Raw genomic sequence first — 16,335 nt, forward strand, 5'->3', positions numbered from 1 at the left:
AGAGAGAGAGAGAGAGAGAGAGAGAGAGAGAGAGAGAGAGAGTGAGTGCTGGCATTCAGGATGGAGGAAGGGGTCATAACCCAAGAAATGTAGGCATCCTCTAGAAGCTAGAAAATTCAGAGTGTGTTTTCCCCTACAGCCTCCTTCCAGAAGAAATGCAGCCCTATTGACACCTTGATTTTGAGGCTTCTGACCTCCATAAATGTCAGAAAATAAACGTGTATTGTTTTAATCCACCACATTCCTAATGATTTAACACAGCATTAATAGAAAACTTCTTTGGTTAATTCTAATTTATATTGCTTGCTACTTCTAATGTGTGTCCTTTGGTAACATTGGACTGAAAGAAATTCCTCTTCTTATACTTGCTCTTTCTCAGTAAGAGGCAGAATTGCTTTCCAAAAAGTCACACAAGGGGAGGGAGTTAAAGGGGAAAGAGAGGGAGTTGCCCTAAGTAGTAAAAAAAAAAAAAAAAAAAGAAGAAGAAGAAACACCTCTGAAATTTTTACAATTAAACAAATATTTAGCAATGCTGATTTCTAGGAATCAAACAATATAGTATATATATTTTGACTCAAAGTTAGAAAATAATGCTAGGGACTTTGTGCCTCCTGCATGGCTCCTACTGGGAATCAAGTCTGAAAAACAAAACCACCTTTCAAGAATCAAGATGGGCTGTAAGAGGCAAATAAGTGGCGGGGTGGGGCGGGGGGGATGTATTTGTATAATGATAGAAAAGCGTCAAACTCCTTAGTTCCTCTCCCTGCATCTCCCCCCCTCCTCCCCCCTACACACACACACCTGTCTGCTTTTCTTAGTAACTAGTTTAGGCTGGGACTCTAACAAAGCATTCTGATTATTTTCTCCCTGCAGAAGGTCGTCTTGATATGAGGGTAGAAACAGGTTCTCAACCCAGAAGGACTAAATGTATAAGTAGAGTGCAGATATGACACTGGAACAGAACACCAGACAGCGGTGAGGTGATTTGAGAAGAATGTTGGAGGGGGAAACGGAAACCTGAGGACTTAAGGGAAGAACTTAGAGCTGGCTAGGGCTGCCTCTGAATGGTAGAATTAGCCCAGTGCTGAGTTGTTATTTTGAACGCACTAATATGCATTTTCTGCATATGTTGTTAAGTGTTCTTTTTTTAATATATTTTTATTGATTTCAGAGAGGAAGGGAGAGGTCGAAAGAGATAAAAAAAAAAAAAACCATCAATGATGAGAATCATTGATCAGCTACCTCCTGCATGGCCCCTACTGGGAATTAAGCCCACAACCTGGGCATGTGCCTTTACCAGAAATCGAACTGTAACCTCCTTGTTCATGGTTCCATGCTCAACCCCCTGAGCCACACCGTCTGGGCACTGCTGAGCATTCCTGAGCTATCTGTTCAGGAAACACCTAAACTTCAGCTCCTCTCACCAATGTTGTACCGAAAGTGCCCTCCCTAGAAACCATTGTTGCTGTGGACCATAATGCACTACCAACATCCTCAGGAGTGTCCTCTACTACTGTCATTTACCAGGCCCATTTCTTCATCTCCTTGCAAAGATTCAATACTCCTTATACATTTTCTGAATCTTTTTGGTTTCAATATTTGATACTCCCAGTGGAACCCAGAATGTTAACCCAGTTCAACATAACAATAAACACTATGTGCTGAAAACCACGCTAGGCATGAGAAGATCATGCTCTTTGCTGTAAAGGAATTGGCCACTGAATGACATTTCAGATCTGTCTATATCATGCACCCCCTCTCCCACAACTGGAAGGACAAGGTAAAGACAGATCCTCTCCCCACACTCTGGCAGAGACAGTTCACCCTCCCTTACTGTTACATGGCTGGAGCGCTGCTTCACTTCCCTCAATTGTGCAGTCCATGATTCAACCCATCATCATCTGTAGGTTCTAACAAGCCTCATTGTGTGGACTTTTTATTTTTATTTTTATAAAAGTGTCTCTATTTGGCAGAGGAAGGAAGTGTAAAATTGTATTTTCCACTTTGCCTTAATCACATTTTATTTTTACCCTTGAATTCTGGGTCCAGTGGAACAAACATTCATGAGTTCTCACGTTTCCAAGAAAGCCACACAGATTCCAGGGACAGCAACGCAAGAGGTCGGCACAAAGTCCCTAGCATTTTTTTTTAAAACTTTAAGTCAATTTATTGTCTTTATTCCTAGAACTCAGCATTGCTAAATATTTCTCAATGACAAAGCTCAGAGGTTTACATATATTAAAAGCAAAACCAAGCCTCCCAGACACACATACACACACAAAAAGAGGGGTGGAGCAATTTTTCTCACCCAACAGGCTCAGAAATAGAAAAGAAAAAAACAAAAAAGCACTTATATTTTTACCAGAATCACCATAGAATAGATTTAAAACCTTCCCAAGACAATTGGAGGGTCGTTTCATGCCCTGTTTTGATTTGACATACTCACGCAAGCAGTTATTACACCTGTGTCTAAGGGTTTTTCTAAGCTTCAGATTGAAAACCTCTGAAACAAGTATTCTCTCTTCACTTGGCACCTTACTTCTGCGCATGAAGAGTTTTGGATCAGACAGACGGCTATGGCGGTGCTCAGTGGTAGTGTTCTTTCTCTAACTCAGCTTGTGGGGCTGCCGTTCCTCTCGGCTCTTGTGGAAACACACAATTCCATGACCCCGCCATCCTGGGTATAGTACCATCCTACAGAGGAGCCCAGGACTTTCCTGCACGAACTGTCTGTCTCCCAGACAGTGCTGCCTTCCCTGCAGCAGTCCAAGCCAGACTTTGCTGCAGCCTGTGCATACTTTCCACACCCATGCGGAGTGCCAAAACCATTCCACGAGGCCTGCTCCAAGCTTTCCTGTCAAGATAAGCTTCCAGCCCGATGTATAGGAGATTAGCATAGAGCATTAAGACCACAATCTCATGAAACTGGCAGCACAGCGTCCTAAGTTGAACTGTGGGATGGAAAGACCCTTCCATACTGAAAAGTAAAATCGATTTTCAGAAAAGATACCTATCTTTATAAGACGAGTTAGAGAAATTAGTTAAAAATTCTTTTTAAGTGGGGTCATTAGTTTATACAAAATTAGATATATAGTAATCTTTCATTACACAAAGTTATCAAGCTTCAGCATTTACAAATATGCCCTTTGTTCATCATATCATATTTATTTCTGCTGCTTCTTCACAAACATTTAGGAAACAGATGTCTATGTGCCAAGGTCCTTCTGTCAGTATGCTGAGTTTTCATTCTGGTTAAGTTATATTGTTCTGTGTTTTTTTTTAAAAAAAAAAAAATGGATTCACATAAGGACTTCCAGAAAACAGTCCTGGCAGGATTTAAGATATTAGAATCTCCAAACTATAAAAGAAAACTTTGAGTTGCTAAGAGATTTAGGATGACTCTCTTCTCAACTGTTCTTCACCCCTCCCTTCATTGTTTCTTCTCAAGACTCCCAAAATTCCTGTGCATCACTGCATTTTCATTGTCTCCCTACCTAGACTGTGGAATCAGTGCAGACAATAATAGAGAAACTCTCGATACCATCTGTTTCTGGCATAAATATTGGCACTTAGTAAGAGCTGACCCGGCAGAGGGGAGCAATTGGGGACAACTTAGTATCTGAACTCAATTAGTGTCTGAACAAATACACGAAGGAGTGAACTATCCATATATATAAAAGGCTAATGTGCCAAGTGTCCCTCTGCCCATCCAACTGGTTACTATGATGTGCACTGACCACCAGGGGGCAGACACTCAGCACAGGAGCTGCCATGATGCTCACTGGCCATTTACAGAGAAATGGCACCACAGACTTGGTGCCAACAAAGCAAAACTTAGCTTCCCCCAAGTGGGAAACAGGCCCTGCCACCACCCCAGAGAGACACCCCACTAAATCATAGCCAATATTGCCATGGCACAAAATGTAGCCCACAGCCCAGCTCAGCCCTGAAATGGTGGCTGTGGGCACAGGATAATGATGTCACGTAGCAATCCCAACTTTCTCTCCCTAGCAACAACTAGCCTTCTTGCAGTTTCTTCAGTCCAGGAACACAACTTGCTTTATAGCCAGGTGGAAACATTTCATAGTTTAACCAAATGTCTATGAAGCATTTTCCTGTGGCTCATCTCATTTGATCCTCACAGAACTCCTGAAGTGGGTGGATAAGAGAGTCAGTAGAATCCTATTTTCTTTTCATTACCTGGAAAACAGATATTTAGAAAGTTTAGAAACTTGACCTGACTGAAAAGAAGAAATGGTGGACCTTGAAAATGACTTCAGGTTTTCTCACTGCACAGAATATAGTCAAACACTGCTGGAGTTAATATTTTACCCTTTGTTCTCCCTGTGTGATCTACAATAATCTGTTTCATGTTGATATTTACTGTGGTGTTTTTGATAATTACCTGAAAGAGAAGTCGGGGTGTTTCACTGGGCTGGAAAAATGTTTAGCTACATCAGAAAGTAGTTTTGATTAAGCAAGTTCATTCTATCCTATATAATAAAGAGGTAATATGCTAATTAACCCTCATGCCCTCAAGATGGCTACCTACTACCAGGCCAGCATGGGGGTTAGTGAGGGACAACCAAATGACTGAACAAGCAGGCTGTGTGGGGCAACAAGGCCAGTTGGGGGGGGGGGGGGGAGGGCGGGCATGAGAGGTGACCAGGCTGGCAGGGGGGCGGGGGCAGTTGGGGGTGACCAGGCTGGCAGCAGGGAACAGTTAATGGGTGACCAGGCTAGCAGAGGGGGGCAGTTAATGGGTGACCAGGCTAGCAGAGGGGGGCAGTTAGAGACAACCAGGCCAGCAGAAGGTCAGTTAGGGGTGACTAGGCCAGCAGGAGGGACAGTTGGGGGTGATTAGGCTGATGGGGGGGGGGGGCAGTAAGGGGTGACTAGGTCGGTGAGGGGGGGCAGTTGGGGGCAACCAGGCTGGTAGAGGGAGGCAATTGAGGGCAACTAGGCTGGGGTGGGGGGGCAGTAAGGGGTGACCAGGCTGGCAGGGGGGCAGTTAGGAGTGACCAGGCCATCAGGGAGGGGTCAGCTGGGAGTGACCTGGCAGATAACAGCGGGAGGCTAGGGGGGACCTGAGGAGTCCCAGATTGGAGAGGGTGCAGGCTGAGGGTGCACCCTCCCCCCCAGTGCACAAATTTATGCACCAGGCCTCTAGCCTACACTAATAAAAAAGAAATATGCAAATTGACCATACCTCTATGATGTCCACCAGCCAACCAGAAGTATGCAAATTAACCCAACAAATATGGCAGGTTAATTTGCATACACAGGCACAGAGCAGCCAGGTGGGGAGAGATGCCTGTTTGAGAGGGCAGGAGGGGGGCAGCTACAGAAGCAGCACTCCAGTCAGAGCAAAGACAGAAGGTGGCAGCCAGAGCGAAGGCCTGGGTCCCAGGTGCTGGAGGAAAACCAGTGCCAGCAACCAGGAGAAGAAAGGTCTATTGCATGAATCTTTGTGCAACAGGCCTCTAGTATATAAAAGGCTAAGTTGACTCACGATGCGCAATACATGTAAAACTCTCACTGGCACCAATTGCACAAGTGTGTTTCGAACTGTCACTCTCAATCATGAATTTGGTTGACACTTCTATAGAGAAAGGGCAAATACAGATCTTAAAATACTTCTTCTAATTAATTTTCTTTCAATGTGCACAAATTTGTGCACTGGCCACTAGTGATAGTATATTTACCTGAAATATTTGTTCAGGTAGAGGCTGAAAAACATTTGGAATTCTTGAAGAGTGGAAAAGTTACTTTCTTCTATTTAAATTTCAACTGGTGTGCCACAAAAATTTTTAAAACATGCAATACTTGACTATTTAGTCAGGAGCACTGACCTCTTTTTTCTTAGATTGTCAAACAAATTTTAAAAAAGATAATAGCCAACAACAATAGTCATCCCAGGTGAATAAATCAAAATTATACCTTTTTTGTGTCAGATCAGCAAATTATATAAACTATGTTTTGGCGTGCTCAGAATTTTAATAATTAGTTTATGTGTGCCATGAGATTAAAGAGGTTAAAAATCGCTGGTTTAAAGAAAAGATCAACAGATTTCAGCCTGAGAAGAGGTCCCCATATGGTTTTTATTGTAATCTTTCTTTTTGCTCCTACTGATTAAAAATAAAAAAGAGAGAGTCCAAAATAATCTGGGAGACTGGTAGAAGTGTGAAAAGACTGTGAAGCCATGTTTTCTGGAGCCTTCTGGCAATCCTTGTCAATCCAGGCAAAGCTGGCCCCAGGCCCGGGGCCATCAGCTCCTGCATGCATTGGTGGACAGCTTGCCTCTTGAGGACATGCTTCAGAGGCTCCTCCAAGGCCTCTCTGTCAACTCTGCTCTCTCTTCCTGCCAGTTCTACCTGCCCAGCACTCAGCAGGGCCCACTGATGCCCTTGTGCTCTGTGGACTTTCCAGCAAATCTTCATATTTCTACTCTGCTACCACTTATACTGGATTCTGCCTAAGTCCCTGCCAATCTCCTGGCCTGACTCCTCTTTATTTTGTCTGCCTGCCTTGTCCTTTTGCTCTGAATTCCTTGCAGAGACTTTGACACATGTCCTGATCTGAACAGGATCCATCCCTTCCTTGTGCACAGATTTGTTCTACCTGGAAAATCCAGCAGGTGTACCTACTCAATGCAGACATTTTGTGCACAGCAAAAGGAAACCATCAACAAAACAAAAAGACAACCTACCAAATGGCAGAACATATTTGCCAACAATAAACCCCCATAAGAGGTTAATATCCAAAATTTATAAAGAACGCATACAGGAAGATGGCAGCATAGGTAAACGTCAGTACTTGCCACCTCCCACAACCACATCAAAATTACAATTAAAATACAGAAGAACCATCATTCAGGATTGCCTGAAAACTGGTTAAATGGAAGTCCTGCAACTAGAGAAGTAAAAAAGGAAGCACATTGAAACTGGTAGGAGGGTGGAAATGCAGAACAAGCTGGTCTGACACCCACATGTAGCATGCTTTTAGTCAGGAGGGATATCCAGGCTGTAGAGACCTTCTGCGAGGAACAATGGGTCCCAGCCCCACAACAGCACCAGCAATATCATCAATAATCTTATCCAATAAAAAAGTAATATGGAAATTAACCATCAGTTTGCTACTCCCACAAGCCATGCCCATGAGACAATCAGGAACAGGTATGCAAATTAACCCGACCAAGATGGCTGCAGCCACAGAGAGCAGGAGGGAGGTTTGGGTTTCCCTGGCAATGGAGGAAGCCAAGTTTTCTGTACACCCTGGCTGGCCCAGGCTTCCTGCAACAGGCAGTCGTACATCCCTCAAGGTGTCCCAGATTGGAGAGGGTGCAGGTTGGGCTGAGGGACACCCCGCCCTCTGTCCCCTGCCCTGTGCAGGAGTTTTGTACACTGGGCCTCTAATATTGTAATAAATATATACAGTGCCAGGTAAATAGTAGACTTATTGCAGGAAGGGGGAAATCACTCTGTAAGTTATATAAATGTCAAACCACTATGCTGTATACCTGATACTAATATAATATTCAGTGTCAATTGTAATTTTAAAATAAAAAAAAATAGAAGAAATAAAAGCAAAATCATCAGGCAAATCTCTCTGCATGTGGTAGGCATTCAAGACCATAAAGGCAACAAACTCAGATCGTAGGAAGATGAACAGAGCAATAGGAATCAAGGAAAAACAGGCAGAAAGACTGCTCTTGGGAATTAAAAGCTGAAGCAAAAACTGAGTGTCATAGAAGGCCAGGAAGCCAAACAAAGGGCCTAGGAAACAGCTACCAGTGACAGCATCATGCCCTTGTTTCTGTAATAACTCTTTGCTGCTGTCAAATAAATTTGTAGTTATGTCCTACTAGTGACAAAGTAGGAGCCCTAGATAGGACTGTTTGTGGTTTTGAATCAGGACTCTCCACATTTGTGTTGGACTAATTACCTAACCTCTCTGCCTTGATTTCTTCTTATGCAAAATGCAGTTAATAGCACCTACACTAGGAAGGTTTTCCAGGAGTTAAATGAGATAATACAGGCAAGGCACTAGAATAGCCCCGCTCAACAGAAAGTTCTCAATGAATATTAGCTATCATTATTATTCCAGTGAAGGTGATAGGATTTAGTGTGACTAGCATGGGTCATGTGAATATAAGTTAAGGTTGTAGGATTCCCTGAATGAAAACTAAAGGAGCCAGCAGAATAACATGTGATGGTAGATATCTCTGAAATGGAAAGATACTAAAAGTTTAGTTATTTTCCTTTAGAATTATTCTTCCAGCTTTATTGAGGCATAACTGGCACATAATAAACTGCATATTGAAAGTCTACAATTTGATGAGTTTTGACATATGCATACACCCATAGAGCCATTACCTCAATTAAGATAATGAGCATACCCATCAACCCCAAAAGTTTCCTCCTATTCCTTGGTAATCCTTCTCTCTCACTCCTCCCCGCCCTACCCCCTATCATCCTCAGGCAACCACTTATCTGCTTTCTGTCACTATAAATTAATTTACATGTCTCTGGAATTTATATAATGGAATCATAGTATTCTTTTTTGGTTGTGGGGGTGCCTGGCATCAATGACTCAGTGAAATTATTTTGAAATTAATCTATAGTGTTGTTTCGGTCAATGGCTCATTCCTTTTAATTGCTGAGTAGTATTCCATTATACAGCATGATTGGTTTATCCATTCAATGGCTCATGGACATTTGAGTTATTTCCACAGTTTGGAGCTATATATATATATATATATATGTATATATGTGTGTATGTATATATATACATATACATATATATATATACATATACATATATATATATATACACATATATATATAAAGCCAGCTAATGGAACACTGGAACAACCAGAATGACTGGTCGCTATGATGTCCACTGAGGCCAGCGAACTGGCCCAATTGGGGCTGGGCGACTGGACCCCACCCATGCAAAAATTCATGCACTGGGCCTCTAGTTACAAATAAAGCAGCAGTGAACATTCACATATAAATCTATGTATAGACCTTGACTTTCCTTTCACTTGAGTAAATATCTATGACTAAAATGGCTCAATCATATGATAAAAGTAGGCTTAACTTTTTAAGAAACAACCAAACTCTTTTCCAAAATAGTTGTACCATTTACATACTTAAAGGTCAAAGACTTATCTTTTGAATTATTTTTATAAGAATGTAAAACAGATTTTATTTTTGTCTCTATGTGGATCTAAGATTGCTGGCTAGGTCCATGGGTCCTAAGTTCTGACTTGCCTTGGAAACATAACCTGATTATTTTGTTCCACTGGGGGAATAAACTTTTAAAAATGCAAGCCTACAAACTTAAAGAAATCAAATAATAGAAGCAGGCATCGTGACAACTATTGGGTAAGGCATTTACTTATTTAAATTCAAACTATCTCTTTAAAGATTCAATAGGGAAGGCCTGGATCAAACAGTCCAGTATATGCTGAACAAATCACCTATCCACCCTCCTCCCATGGCCTTCCAGCCCATCCCCTAGGTCACTGTCACCCTCTCAGATTGAGAGTCACGATCAGTGCTAAGTCAAAGGTAGCACTCCATGGTCTTGCTCTCAGAGTTACCTGCAGACTTCACCTCTGAGGATGCCAACATACAATTGCCCAAATTCAACTCAATCCTGGATGAAGAGGAATTCTCAAATCAGTCTCAAAACAAACTCACACTGAAAGCACATAGTATTATTCAAAAGAGCTGTTCATCTCAATTCCAAAAGGTTAAAAGTCTCTCATCTAAGAATCTGCTCTAAAGATGGGGGTGGGGGGATATATCCAGAGGTGTCAACTGGATATTCTATTAATAGAACAATCAGCATTACTACATTTTTGGCTGGCAACTGCCAGTGCAAAGCACACTCTTCTCCCTCTACATCCCCACACACATCCTCATATTCTCTCTCTCTCTCTCTCTCTCTCTCTCTCTCTCTCTCTCTCTCTCTCTCTCTCTCTCTCTCTCTCTCTGTCTCTGTCTCTCTCTCTCTAGTTTCCTAAGAGGAGGAAAGAGGAGATTTTGGTGAAAAGGAAAACGAAATGTAAAAGTTTATGAACTGGGGTTAAGCTAAGCACTTTTGGTTATGGGAATGAAGGCCAGAAGCTACTCGAGAGGGGCTCTCTGGAACTCCAAGTATAAGTCAGGCTTCTTTAGATCCAGGGCACTGTCAGGCATGAAAATAATAACTGGGGTTCCCTGGCTATGGAGCACGGGAAGCTTTCAGAGGCTGCTCCCTGGACATGCATATTGCTCTACCCAGTGAGAAAGGAACTTCACCAGGTAACTTTGCAGGTAGTGGACATGGGTTGTCACAACAGTTGTGCTAACAGTGGTAAAAAGAATAGCTACCATTTACTAAGCTCTGTTGTATATTAGGTATTGGCTAGGTATCTTATAAATACTATTTCTTTGCACCTTCCAAATGAATGTATTGTGAAAGCACAAGGCTAAGTAACTTGCTTAGGCCACACAGCTGGTATGTGTTGGAGCCAGAATTTGGTGCAGTCAGTGTGCTTCTAGAACCAATGCTCCCAAGGAAAGGAGGATGGGGTGAGAGGGGATTAGACACCCGCAGCACTGAAGCTGGCTTGCAATCGTATGTTGTATGAGAACATGTGCAGGCCACTTTGGAATAAAGAGTAGGTGCTCTGAAGAAAGAGGGAGGACACCCTACTATTATACAGATGTGTACTCTCCAGCACAGCTATCTGGGCACCAGAAAAACCTGGCAAGTGTCCATTCCAGCAAAAGACCTGACCCATAGAATGGTGTCTATTAGGGATTACACTTTCAGAAACCATGTTCCAGTTTTAAAAGGTATTTGCAACGGAAGGTTTAATTCGGTCATTTATCAATGTCCCAGAAAGCAGATGTGCAAGTGTCATCATCTCAGGTATACTTGCTGTAAGGAGCGCTGGCAGAAGCAGTTACCAGAGAGAATGTTCAAGCACAGCTGACAGCGGAAAGCAGCCTCCTCGCAGTGTCTGAACTCAAGGCGGGATGGTGTCATCAAAAGCTCCTTCCCTGAAAGGGATCTTTTTAACCATAGGAGCAACTACCTCCCAGAGAGATGTGAAGGTTTAGGGGACTTCAATTACTTTGAGGCCCACAAAGAAAGCTGCCTCTGACATGAGAGGTTTTTTTCCCAACTCCAAGTCTCAACGTCAGGCTCAAGGAGGAAACAAGTAATTAAGCTCTGCCAAGACCGAGGACTGAGCTCCAGCTCCATTCCCCTGGGCTTGCCCTCTCGCTCCTCCGGCTCTTGGCCAGGAATGCCCCAGGCCACTCACTATGTCACCCACCATGGCTTGATTCATTTTGCAAGACACACAATCAAGCCCCTCCCTGAGAAAGCCTTTCCCAACACTGCTTTGGGCTCACTCTTCCCCAAACCCTGGATCCCTGAACGTCTTATAACCATGGAGCATAGTAATTTGTTCTCAAGTTTATCTTTCCACACTAAAAAGAAATTCCCTAAAGGCAGGAACCCTATCTTATTAACTTCCGGTTCGGTCCAGAGAACAACAGTATGGAGTTCAATGAAAGTTGGAGCAAGCTCCAGCAAAGGAATCAGACTTGTTAGAAATCTTGGACCCATTACTGATTCTCTGTACTTTCCCCTTGGCTAGGATAGCTCCTCCCTAACTCTAGGGTTTAGGAAAACTACTAATAACATGTGACAGATGGACATTGTCCTCAGAATATCTTCAGCAAGCCCCAGGACTCAAAGGCACCCAGTTGACAGTTCCCATGATGGATGAGATTACTCAAAAAGAAGAGACAGGCCAGAGCTGGCAATGCTTGGGCTGATGTGGAGAGACCAGGGCAAACAGGAAATTTCGGGATGTCAGAACAGAGATTGTCAAGGTAATCCCCATTCCTAGCTAATAGACTGCAACACAGGCCTGTGCTCTGTTCAGGAAGGACTTAAAATTTGAGATATAAAGATGAGACTCTCCTGACAATGGCATTTGGAGCCACAGCATTGTTACTGCCATCACCAAAAGTTTAAGCTTTCTTTTGACAAGCAGACGTATGCTTCAAGAAACCTTTCTTCACTCCTTCTTAAGAACTGGGTCAAGGAAAGGCAAGAGGAGGATTGTTTCAGAATACATGTATCCTGGCATCTTTTCATTTTATTCTCTCTGCCTTGCCAGAGTCTCACCCATGGCAGTAAGAACTGTATCTTCCGAATCATTTAATTTATAGGTCCATCAGAGCATGGACTACTCCTGGGTACCTCCTAGCTTTTAAGAATAATATTTAATAAAATGAGAATCCAATAAAAACAAAGCTAATGTTAATTATATGTAATATTTTGTTAAATAAATAAAAAGGTATAGGACTTCTTGAGACTTAATTATACCTAAAAAAGATATTGGTGTTGGGTGGCCAGGAGGTGGATGTTAATTTACTATATTGATTCCTCTGCCACATCCCTTGAGCTATAAATTGTCATTAATTATTCATAGCCCAGAGACGTCCTATATTAGGAGGAAAAAATTTCCATTAAGACTTAATGCACCAGTTCAACACTTTAAAAAGTTGATGCCTGGGTGATTCAGAAGTAGAGATGCACTCTAATCAACACAGTGTAAAGATGAGTCTGACATGTCTGCCACAGCGGTAAGGCAAAATAGAGGGCAATTGACTAGGGAGAGAGAAGCAAACTAACAAAAATCTCCCTCTCGCCTACATTATTTATAGAGAGAATAATTATCATTATCGCCATCCAGATAAAGAGACTCTTAGCTGAGCCCCCAAGATCATCTTCCTCAACAATAAAGGATTTTGTTTCCTCTCCTCAGACATCTTTTGTGCCCACCCTTCTTGTTTTTATTATCTCCTGACTAGGACAAATATGCTCACAAAAATACTCCTCCCTCTGGCTCCTCCATAGGGAACTGACCACAGGTCATGGACCATGGAATGACATACTACATTATCATCCAATCAACAAAAAAAAAAGTAAACAGGAGGAGCGAGCTCCGAGGTCTTGAAAGCAGAGACCTCATAGCCAGCTCTGCCTTTGAAGTTCCACTTTTTTATTCAATACCGATGTGATGTTGTTCTTAGCCTCTGACCTATGTGCCGTCCCCTGCAGATGGTGGAGATCTGAGGACCATTGTTGTGGAGTGTGTTCATTAGATATAAAAAAAGAGGCTGTGAATGAATGAAACAAAATGTCAACTCCCTTCAGATTCTTTAAGAATAAAAGCAAACAAGCCAGATACTGAATAAGGCTAGGTTTTCTGTGCATTAGGAAACCAGATTAATATTGTCTATTAAATGTATTCTGTCAAAAGGGAAAATTAAATAGAAAAACAACAGGAAGCAATCTCCAAATTAAGTTTTTATTATGTTTGCCAAATCTAGGTGATATTGTTACATCCTTTAAAAAAAAAAAAAAAGTTCCATTTGTACCATGTGAAGAATATACCAAAGGCCTCTGTGACTTTGAAAGGGGATGAAATTCCTCAACAGATGGAGGAAGAATAGATGCCATAGACAGAGATAATCCATATGCTAGCGAATTGCTAAATAGCTCACTTCATGGAATGGAAAGGTCAGTTGTTAGAATGAAAATTCAAATTCAGCAGGCCCGTCTCTGAGTTTCTATCTTTCTTCACTTATTCCTTCAAATGCAGTCTGCCAACACTGTGCTTGGCCTTATAGATACAGAAATGAGGAGGAACAGACCCTACCCTCAAGAAGATGACAATCCAGTCCAGTATCACTGCCGACCACATCCTTGTCGCTTTCAATGTACAGTGTGTCACAGAGCAAAGAAGAAATCATGCTTATCAAAGACACATAATAAATGCTGAGCCTTACTTTTAATACATACTCCTATTTCTTCATCAACCACTTTCTTAATCCTCTGTGGGACTCGAAGGTAAAATCAGCCCTCCAATCCATGTCCGCTGCCCACCTCCCACTCCCACGTGTTCAGAAGGCTTTCAATTGTGCACTTAGCTTCCTCCTCTCTCCCACCCAAAAGTAGAGGTATGGTTTCTTGTTCACGTATTCTTTTTTTTTTTGATTTTTTTTACAGAGAGGAAGAGAGAGGAATAGAGAGTTAGAAACGTCGATGAGAGAGAAACATCGGCCAGCTGCCTCTTGCACACCTCCCACTGGGGATGTGTCCGCAACCCAGGTACATGCCCTTGACCGGAATCGAACCCGGGACCTTTCAGTCTGCAGACCGACGCTCTACCACTGAGCCAAACCGGTTTTGGCTCACGTATTCTTTTTGTTTGCTTGTTAATCCTCACCCAAGGAAATTATTTTCATTGATATTTAGAGAATGAAAGAAAAGGAGGGAGGAAGGGAGGAAGGGAGGAAGGGAGGGAGGGAGGGCCGGAGGGAGGGAGGGACACATTTATTTGTTGCCTCCCACATGAACCCCAAATGGAGCCCAGGATTGAACCTGCAACCCAGATATGTGCCTTTGACCAGGAATGGAACCTGTGATCCTTCAATGTGTGGGCCGAGACTCTAACCACCAAGTTACACTGGCCAGAGCTTGTTCAGATACTTTTGTTAAAAAGAACTAGGAGAATGTGTGGAAAGTGATTGGGGCAAAGGGTATTCAAGGAAAGAGTGATGGGGGGAGAAACAAAGATAGCCCTCCCTCCCTCTCCCTGAGTTAAAGGATGAGTTTGGGGGAAGATTCCAGAGCCATGTTACAAGCTTTCACCACTGCAGCCACGGCCATGAGTACACTCAGGCTTCACAAGGGGCTCGCCTCCCGTGTCCTTCACTGTGGCAAAAAGAAGGTCTGGCTGGACCTCAATGAGACCAGTGAAGTAGCCAATGCCAACTCCTGTTAGCAGCTCCAGAAACGGATCAAAGCAGGTCGATCATCCAGAAGCCTGTGACTGTCCAGGCTGGATGCTGGCAAAACACCTGGGCCTGCCAAAGGGCAGGCATGTTGGCATGGCTACGTGGAGGAGTGCTGCCAGTGCCCACATGCCTGACGAGGCAGCCTGGATGGGGAGGATGAGAATTCGGTGCCGGCTTCCCAGGACACACTGTGGATCACAGCCTGTACATGAAAGTGAAGGAGAACGTTTTCAAAAACAAGCAGGTTCTCATGGAGCACATCCACAAGCTGAAGGCAGACCAGGCTCGCAAAAACCTCCTCAATGACCAGCTGAGGCCCACAGGTCCAACATCAAGGAAGCACGCAGGTGCAGCGAAGACCCCTCCCAGCCAAGAAGGGGGAAATCATCAACTCTGTCCAAGAAGGAAGAGACCGAGAATCAAAGCTCTCCCTCTCCTGTCTTTACCTAGAGGCCTTGGTAATAACATAGGTTAGTCCTTTCATAAAACAAAACTTTATCTGCCTTTCAAACAAAATGAGTGAAGGGATGAGATAGTCATGCCCTGGGACACAGCCAGGATGGGAAAGGTGTAGATGAGAAAGTGAAGATGAGGCTTAAAAAGACCACCCTGGTTATGACTTGGATTCTCCTTAGCATGATTCAAGAGATGCAAGAAACAAGTGGAGTCTAATTCTACTTTCATTTTCACTGTGGCATGAGAGAACCAAAGCTTTTCAAGTTAGTCGTTCTTATTCTCATTTTTCAATTGAAACCACTGAGGCACCAAGAAAGGGAAGGATTTGTAGGGCTATCCAGCTACTTAAGCAAAGGTTTCTCATTGGAACCTGGATCTCCAAACTCAAGACCTTGGACCTTTTCTCAACTAAGAGCACAGACTCTGCAGTCAAACTGCTTATGTTCAAATCACAGCCCTTACAAAACATGCCTCAACTTCCCTAATGATTCTTATGTCAGAGGATGGATGTGAGAATAAATAGATTAATATATGAGAAAATTTTAGAACAGTCATAGTAAGTACTCAATAAATGTAGGTAGCAGTACTAGTAGTAATAATAGTAATAGTAGTAGAAGTGGTGGTAGTAGTAATACTAATAGAAATAATTATGCCTCAAGCCTTGTAGTTTGCTCAAAAATAAAATTTACAAACTTGATTATGGCTCCTTCTACATGGGAATAGTATTGAATATATACTTAAGCTTATTAGAGATACTTTATAAATTTTAATAACAGTTCATTTCCCTTCTAAAATTAAATGTACAGGTAAGTTTCTTAGCCATTATATCAGAATACAGTCTCAAGTAAACAAAACGAAATTCTAAAATTTCTATCGTACCCCAGCCAGTGTGGCTCAGAGATTGAACATCAGACCATGAACCAGGAGGTCACAGTTTAATCGGGGCACAACCCCAGGTTGCAGGCTCAATCCTCAGTGTGAGGCGTGCAGGAGGCAGCGA

The 16,335-nt window shown here is 42.7% G+C and overlaps 1 pseudogene across 1 annotated transcript; it reads left to right on the forward strand.

Annotated features, from left to right (window-relative positions):
* Positions 1-14,749: 14,749 nt before the first annotated feature.
* LOC311619749 (large ribosomal subunit protein eL19-like) lies at positions 14,750-15,329 on the forward strand (annotated as a pseudogene). Its single transcript has one exon. The product of its transcript is annotated as a large ribosomal subunit protein eL19-like (transcript).
* The last annotated feature ends 1,006 nt before the right edge of the window (positions 15,330-16,335 follow it).

This window comes from Pipistrellus hanaki (assembly GCF_964339955.1).
Source record: "Pipistrellus hanaki genome assembly, chromosome: 3".
Lineage (NCBI taxonomy): Eukaryota > Metazoa > Chordata > Mammalia > Chiroptera > Vespertilionidae > Pipistrellus > Pipistrellus hanaki.